Below are 9,592 nucleotides of genomic sequence, written 5' to 3' on the forward strand. Positions count from 1 at the left end.
TTGTTTTGGGTTGAATTCAGTTCAATGTAGGATAGGACGGATGGAAAAAGAATGCTTTTTAAAGATTATCATGTTCCCTGAGTGGTAAAAACCATTCGCATCCTCCATCCTTTTACGCCGGATACTGATTTTGAAGCATGTTTCGTAATGTTCAATGTTGTTGTTCAATGTTTTGAAGCGGTTACAGAGTTTTTTAAATTAAGCTCCACTCCTTGCCGGATGATGGGTTAGTAAGTATTAAATTCAGTGGCGTAGAGAGGTGGATTCAGGTGGGCCGGACCCCCCCTCCCCCGAAATATTGAGACATAAAAAAATAAATTAACCATGGAGCAGGGGAAAGTCGCAAGTGATATATTATTATACCCTTATTTAAAAGGATTGCCCTTTTGTTTATTAAATAAAACTAGACAAATTAAATAGTAAAATATATATTAATGAAAAATCATGAATTTAAATAATATTTCTTTGACAAATTAATTTTTTCCATAATGAAAAGTGTTAAAATTAGTAAAAACCCGTCACTAGGTACCCTGTTCTTGAAAAATTATCCTCCGGACCCCTCTGTTTTTGGATTTCCACCCCCACCCCCCGGATAAAACTCCTGGCTACGCCACTGATTCAATTTATTCAAATACGAACAGGTGTTAGTGTTAGTGGGAAATACTTACCTGAAATGATATTGTTTTCCTTTTCGGTATCTCTCAACTGTCATTTTATGAAATATTCTTTTCTCAAACTGTGTGACACAATCCTTCAGATGCCATTGCCCTTTTGATTCAAAAGCCCCGTGATTCTTTTAAAAGTGTCTTGATTGATGAGAGCGAAAATACTTCCATATGGTGGGAAATGTTAGCGGTTATGAAACGATGGAAATAATGCTGGGGCGAACTTCTTTCTCTCCGTACCAAAAGTGTAGAGACTCCAGTTTGAACGCTTATAAAAACCATACACTTTAATATATTTACTTGATTTTGGTGTTACTTTTTACAGCATTACTTTTCTTGTTTTTTCTCAGGTTCATTTTTAATTTTGGTACGAACAGTAGGGGTATGCGCGCAAATAAATTCATGGCTAGCCCTGGAATGTAGGAGCCACAATCATTTGGAACAAAGTGCGTTTCTATTTCAAAAGGCCACCGTAAAGGCAGTTTTCTAAAAGGTGGAAGTTCTAAGGAATGCAGAACGAAAAAAATAAATGGGAGAAAAGCGCGAATATGTGAATGATGAAGAGTTGTAGGTAAGTTAGATTGTATGTTACATAATCGATCGAGTATAGTACCCGAGCCTTCGCGAAGCAAAAGAGTAGGAGTAGCTACATCACAGCTGCGATAATACTTACAACTCTTCATCATTCATATATTCGCGCTCATGTACCAAGTGGATTAATAGTTAAGTGTATTAGATAAGTGTAATGAGTGCGTGTGAACCTGATGTCGTGTTTTGTGGACTGACTTTCGGTCGATTCTTTTCCACGCTTATGCCCTAGGTGGGCGAATATATTGAAAGTGCCTGTTACATTGTATTAAATGCTTTCGCTTGAGCACGCGTTTTGGATTTTTTTTGTTTTTACAGTTTTTCAATCGTTAAAGAAATTCAGTACTAACTTTTTCTTGAGTCATCAGCATAGATAATGTTGATGTTCAGGAGATCTTTAAAAAGTGAAAAAGGTATTATGATTTAGGACTCGAACACACCCAAAACTTCACCGCAACTACCGCGCACAGTATAGAACTACTCGGGCACGGAGCGATGTGTTAGTAAGAGATAAACGGTGAGTATAAATATGAATCTTTAAATAGGAAAAACCTCGCAACGGAGCCCGAAAGAAAACACTCCGACGGCCCAAAGTCAGTGTGGACGTAGGTTACCTTAGTACATTCCCAGTGGCGCCGACTCCATGGGGCCTGAGGGGGCCCGAGCCCCCTCAAAGATTCGTTTGGGGGGGCGGGGCCCCCTCAATAATTCAAGAAAATAATTAAGTTATATTATGCTTTGTGAAATCACAAAAATATATTGGTAATTTTTTTTCCCATGTTTGACGATAGTTACCTTTTAAAATAAATTCAACAATATGTTAAAACAAATAATTATAAGGTTAAGCAGGTTAACTGAATCAGGTGGTTTGAATGATGACAGCTTTTCGGCGCTGCAACACGCTTTGAATTTAACCTCTTCCCGGGGAAAAACCTCCGATATGGGCCCCCCCAATATTTTTTATAAGTCGGCGCCCCTGTACATTCCACCCGCTAATCTTAATTCTCATTGGCCTCATGCTCCTGGAGTTCGACTCCAGCTTCGGTGGCTAGGTCGCGTCCACCTCCCTCCTAGTCTGCTTTGGGTGGCAAACGAACATACAGGTCGCTTTATGTGCCAACCTCACAAGTTTTCACCGACCTGGACCCATCTGTTAAGTGGGACTCTGGGGTGTTTACATACTTTTGAAAACGATAGTACATTTTGCAGAGAGTTATAACAATAGCTATCTAATGGATTTATTATATGCTAAAGTCGATGGACTGATTATATATGCTATGATGTTTTTCCTTTTTTAGTATACACGATATTTTTTGAGGGGCCGGCTGAATGGTGAGAAAATGATAAGTCGTCAATGTAAGGTTGGATTCGAGGCACAATAGGGAACTTGCATATATTTCAGATATAATCAATAGCCCCAAAATTATATAAAAATATATGTTTGCATACCTCGGTGAAAGTTTTTTAAAATTATTTTATGACGTGGTTTGCGATATTTTATGCATCAAAGTTCACGATAAATTTCAAATGCAAGTGAGAAGCGAAAACGCCCGATGATTGGCTGGTAGAAAAGTGACGTCATTATTCAATACGAGGAGGCACGGCGGCAGGGCTATAGTAGAGGTTGCGTACTTGAATACAAGCGACGGCGCGCCGTGGTTATGATTCATTTATTGAAGTGCAGACGTATCGGAGTTGTTCATTGTGACTTCAGGGCTATTATTTTATCTATTTCTCCTCCATTGAAAGCGATAGATTGCGTAAAGATGAAGGAATATGGTTATTCTTAGGCTGATCCTAGAAAGCTTCCTGTTACTGATTCCATCATGATAACAGGGTATTTAGTGAAACTGTACACTTCGTCGGCGCCGAAAGTCGATGCCGAGAAATGGAAAGGTAGCTGATGTGCATCTGAAATGTTTTATAGTTCATAACAAAGTGAGACTTGCGTATAACATTGGCGAAAGCGTATATAGGCACTCATGTGAAATGTGTATTCTTTTGGCAGTCCGGTAGAGCGTCTTATGGTGAACTTATTTCCACCTCGAAGTTGTCGATGATACTTTCAACTTAAAAATACCTTGCCTGGAGGGGGGCAGGAAGCTCTGAGGAAGCCAGACTATTAATGTTTCAATTTAGTAGCGATAATATAGACGAACTTCCAACACAACCTACCATCTTGTGACTCAAAAACCCCGAAGCCACTTCCTATTCTGCAGAAAGAATCGGCAGTGGCGGCTTGCCCATAAGGACTCTCGGACGCCGCCCCTCCAAAGATTTGAAAAAGGAAAAAAAATAAATACCCATTCAATTATAATTATACATCTAATTAACCGAAGTGTTTTTTCCAATTGCATACAACGAAAATATAGGAAGAACACGCAAAAATAGCGCGAGAAGTTCGCATTTGTAGCCGCGGGTCGCTTGCCAGAACGTCCTAATCCATCGCCATGCTGTTATATGAAGTATGGAAGTCTCGGGACGCCGTCCGAGCATGCGCAGAGCGAAGTATCTAGTGAGATGACATCGCCGCTACGGCTTGACTCACGAGCCGCCACTGAGAATCGGTCAATCGCACTTCGATCAATATAATAAACACGTTTTCAGGTGTTAATAAGTTACTTTTGCGATGAAAGCCTTCCTAAAGTAGCATTAAAATGTGAACATTTTCCAAACAGAGTCTTTAATACATTTTGGGAGCTTTTCTCACGATATATCTGAAACCTACTCTAAAGGCGAGCTCATCGTCATTGCGATCGGTTGTCTCTTAAAAATTCCGTATCGGAAATCCTACCCAGTGAGAAATGGATCATCGAATCTACGTCGATTCGACGTCGAAGTACTCATCGATAAAACGTCGATGGTAACACATCGATCGTTGTCTATATGGTGCGAAAATCGACGTGTTTTCGACGTCGAAGCCATCGACGTGTTTTCGACGTCGACGCCATCGACGTATTTTCGACGTCGACGCCATCGACGAGTTTTCTATGTCGACGAGATATCGTCTTTTTACCTGCGATTCCTACTAATAATTACGGAAGTATACATCTTTTCGGCTAATAAAGATCATCTATTGCTGCGCCAACGACGTATTTCAATCGAGCACGTAAAGTCTAAACAAACGAAGGCTGAAATAAATTTATAATGGTGATTTGTAATCTTAAGTCCTTCGGATTCATCTTCAATAATAATCAGAAATCCTTGAGAAAAAATGTGAGGTGTTGACATCTATGACGTGAGTTAAAGGTATCGAAATGAGGTAAACGTAGTCACAAAGCCAAGCTTGTGCATATCGCATACCACGCAGAAAGAAGTAAGAACTTGGACGCAAATAGAAGGTCCGGCGTATGTGGCAAATGTGTGAAAATGGAAATCTTAAACACATTCAATAGGGGAAGCTAATCCTACCTGTCATACAGTGGTCCAAAAGCAGACCGATTCCGAAGTATGAAAGACGTAGCGAAGCTTGTCTTTACTAAGCGACGGAATGGCATGCCTTATTCGATGATTAATACGAATCCAAAAGCTCATTAAGTTTCAGAAGGATTTTAAATACCAATAACAGGATTTAGAGCTAGCAAAGTTTGTCACGCAAAATAAATGCGACAATAAATTTTCTATACGGCGCCGAATGTCTCTGTTCCGAGTTTACTGCGAAGAACTAACAGCTTGACTGAACCAGACTGAACTAACTGCTTACTGCTATACGCAATCGAACTTCAACGGTCAAGTTACAGAATTAGAAGGAATCAAAGATTGTTCTCGGAGATTAAAATTAATGTTTATGGATAAATAAAATAATTATTTAATTTTATATTTCTTATTTAAGACACATATGTTGTAATAGCGTCTCACCGTTATTTTTAAGACATTAAAACTACATCACTAAGTCCTCCCCTCAGCCAATCAACACGCTGACCCCGCTGACCAATGAGAATAACACGTCGAAAAATCGTCGATTGAACAAATAAAATCGACGTCGACCACATATCGATCTATAGTCGTCGAATCGACGACGATTCGACGTAGATTCGATGATCCATTTCTCACTGGGCTAGAGGGATGACCTTCGACGATGACCGTGATAACCTGCACTCTCACTATCACTGGAACCCGTGGTGAAAATATCATCCCAATCCAATTTCTATTTGGTTTTCACTGGGGAAAGAGCAGCATAGAACTGCACATTCTTTGGGCAACTTTAGGTTTGACTTTCCCTCAAACACCCCATTTCCCCTGTGGTGCACATCAGTCCTATCTTTATACGATGGCCTGACAAACTTTAAATGGATCCTTGGTTTATCCTAACAACCAACTAAATGGAAATTGCTGATCCACACGTCTTCCTCTATCTCCACAGTTTCCAAATCAAGGGCCGCGGAACATTCCTCTTGTGACTCAACTTTTTTCTGAAAAGCAAGCAACGGCGTAGAATAAAATCAAAGAATGCTGCGATTCATTTTTTGTGACCACCTCTGGATTTCATTCTTTTTCCATCTACAACTTCCTTTATCTTTCGGGGTAAACTATGGGACAAGATAATGTTTAAATATTTTCATTAATTTATAACAAAATATATGTTCTAAAAATACCCAAAAGTCATTTTACTAATCCGCACTGATGAGTGTAAATTAATGTGCAAGATGAATGCTGTAGACGTAGTAGTTTTCCCTAGGTTGAGTTGCAAAGTTCACGAAGTTGACTAAACGGCTAATTTTTCGGTGCGCGGAGTCACTGGCCATGTCTACATTTTTGTATTTTTTTGTAATAAAATAAATCAGAGTTTAGGATAAAATTTCCTTTAAAATGACGTATAGTTCATTATTATAGCATGCAGTGAAGCCAGGATATAAATTTGCAAAGTACAGCGGCACATCATTTTGACGCCGACAGTAGAAGAAAACGCTGTCTTCTTGGCTGGCGCTCGAATGCATGAGGATCAACGTTGCTCTATATTTTCATATTTCCTCCATTGATTTTAAACATCATGGAATTTTCTATGTCCTTCCGTAACTGATATTGAACAAGTGCCATAAATAATTTGAGTCCATCGTAACCATCGAGAAAAACCTATCTCGATTTTTGTTGTGAAGTTGAGTTTTTATTCTACGGCGGCCGAATTATCGAAAAATCTCAGTTTCAAGTTATTCAGTCAATGAAATATGGAAATATCATTTATAATAAAGTTATCTTCGCTCACATAGCACACGGGTTTATCATTCCGTTTATTATACTCTTATTTTTCCGTAACGCTCATCCCGACAGACGGCATACATCGAGGCTTTTCTTCTAATTTCCTCCGTGGGAATGCAGACGAAAATTTTTCTGGGGTGTTATTGCACAGAGGAACAATGCACCACTTGTAATTTTTCCTTACTTCACCCATGTTCTCCTTTAAACGCAACGTGGCTCGTCCAAACCTGCAGTTACTGGCTTACTGGGCTTGGATCTTGGACTCCTACTGCCAAAGATTAGTGGGGGCGGTATTTTTTAGCCCGCGAAACTCGGGAGACTTTTGGGAGTCATTTGCTAGTGTATATAAACTGAATTTTAAGCGGAAAAAAGTATATTGCGGTACTAAGTGTTTACTGTAGTATATCAGCATACTGTTTATAAAAAGTATACAATTTCCATATTGCAAGGACGGGAATTGAAAAAGCCTTAAAACTCATTATTTTGAACAACATATCTTTAAAAAATTCTGGGGGAAGGCCTACACCTTCCGCTTACCCTGGCAGGTATTCCATTACCCCAGTATTAGTTTTAAAAAAAACCTAGCCTCAATTCCTGGCTGCGCCTTTGATGGGTGTCATCCATTTCGATTCGAAATAAATGTGTTAAGTCAAAAATTATCAAAATCAGTACAACCGCTCTTGATTTATAAATGATGTTACGAAACCGGTCACTGATTTTCAGGTAGTACGAAGTTTGCCTGGGTCAGCTACTTTTATACTTATCTTATTCCTTACTTTATTTTTTCGCAGTGGGCCAGTAACATTACCCGCGTACCTGCACTAAGCGCTAGAGAGTCAGTCATTTTTCATAACACTGTGTTTATGTTAATGGTCCTCTGTGCTAAATTTTTGAATAAGTCTATAGGAGAGGAAATGAATTGCCGATTAAAAATTATAGGGTGCCATTTAAAAAAGACATACCGCTGCTCATATCTCTGTAAATAACATAGCTACAAGGAAAGCAATCATGCTGATTAATGTCCCCCTGTCGGCTAATGAACATTTGCTTGACACATTTTTGAATTTTCACCTGGACAGAAAGTTATTTCGGGTGGTCAAGATTAATGGGACACCCTTACGATCAAATTAAAGTATTAATTTAAATCTCTCAGTATATATCTCAGTCATAATTCTTAATAGGCTGCGGTTCTGATAAAAGCTCTATTTCTTAGAAATATTTTACTAAAAAACAATACACAAAGAAAAGCAACACAATTTACGATTTTCACTAACTAGAACACAGCAATTAGCTCTGTCAGCAACTAAAAAATATTTTTTCATTCACTATTTGACGAGTCATCGTTTACAGATTCTTTTACGTAAACAATAAGTTTTTCGGCAACTTGGTAGTTTTTTCCTGTTGCGTAAAATTTGAATTTATCAGATATGGCATTACGAATTTTCTTCGGAATAAATCCTGATTTGTGGCCACTCGTGATATGTTTCTAGTTAACCGTTCACGGAACTTTCTCACGCCCTTATTTCGCCCCCCTTACGCTTCCTCTGACAGTTTTCCCAAGGGAAGTACGGTCTCTTTTGCAATATCAGCTCCTAAGACTTTGTATACGGTCAGTGGCATACAATAATTGTTTTTACAGGATCAGTGATGGCCATTTAGAGAGGATATATAGAAAAATTGTGATGACATTTGAATATTAGGTTCTACCTGTTTCATCTCTTACCAAGGACATGGTGGCACTCAAACTGATATATCCTGAGTTTGCACCGCTCGAGAGGAAGGCTTTTGATTTCCCTACCCAGGGACAGTCTGGGATCTGGGACCCTTCTTACTATTTCCGGAAAATTTTAGGAATAGATGCCCGGAAATGGATTTGGACGCCATTCTGGCTATTAAAAACGAGCTAAAAGTCAATAAAAATGTGGCGGCGCAATTTTAAATCCGCGCGCCAGCCGTTGGTGCGCCGGGCGATCGGCAATTGTCGGGAGAGTTTACCGACGTTGCCGCCAGAGGCCGCTATGATCGACCCACGCCGCTGACTGGGCGCCGCCATAACAACTGGTCCGATGTCTCAGAGACTAAGTTGATAAAGCACGACAAACGATCTCAGAGACGCCAGATACCGCAGCAGATAGGGGATTGGGGAGAAAACCTCTGAAGCTGCAAAAAGCGACCCTGACGGTCGAGGAGTCCGATGTTAACCACGCTACTGAGCGCACGCAATTGTGGCCACGCCAACCGGCGTCTACTGTAACATTACTCCGCGAAAATATACTGTTGTTTTTAATTGAGGTGGTTCTTGTTTACGTTAACCGCACCTTCCCCATTAAGTGGTGACCTCGACGTGATCATTGCGTTTAAGTGTATTTTTGTGCATCGTGTTAGCTGGCGTCCAAAATGGCGACTCCCCCGGACCAAGTCCCGCCAACCGGCGCAGGTTCTGTTAATCGTGTAGCGGTGCGTGGCCACCTTTTTGGCCGGAACGACCGGCGCTTTGGTTTAGCCAGTTGGAGGTGCAGTTTTCCCTCGCCGGCATAACCAGTGAACTCACAAAATTCTCCCACGTGGTCGCTCAACTGGAAAACTGCCACGCCGTGGAAGTGGAGGATATTATTGTGAACCCCCCCAGTGAAACCCCTTATAAACGCATTAAGGAGGAACTAATTTCGCGTTTGTCCACTTCTCAAGAGACTCGCATCCGCCAACTCCTCGAACACGAGGAACTCGGGGACCGGAAGCCCTCCCAATTCCTCCGCCACATCCGTTCTCTTGCGGGTAATTCCGTTCCCGACGACTTTGTGCGGACCTTGTGGGTGAATCGCTTGCCATCCTCCGCCCAAGCGATCTTAGCCACGCAGGATTCCACGGATTTGGCGGGATTGGATCCACGGATCTGGCTGACAAGGTATGCGAGGTGACGTCACAACCCCAGGTCGCCAGCGCCGAAGCATATTCCGAAATGGCGGAACTTCGGAAGCAAATGGCGGAGCTAACGAGGCAGTTCGCAGCGTTGAGCACTCAAAGGTACCGCGCCCGCTCGCGCTCCAGGAGCCGCCCTCGCCATCGCAGCCCATCCGGAAACCGTGACCCGCGGTTTTGCTATTACCACGGGAAGTTTGGTGCTGCTGCTCACAAGTGCCGCC

This window comes from Ischnura elegans, chromosome 8 (genome assembly GCF_921293095.1).
Source record: "Ischnura elegans chromosome 8, ioIscEleg1.1, whole genome shotgun sequence".
NCBI lineage: Eukaryota > Metazoa > Arthropoda > Insecta > Odonata > Coenagrionidae > Ischnura > Ischnura elegans.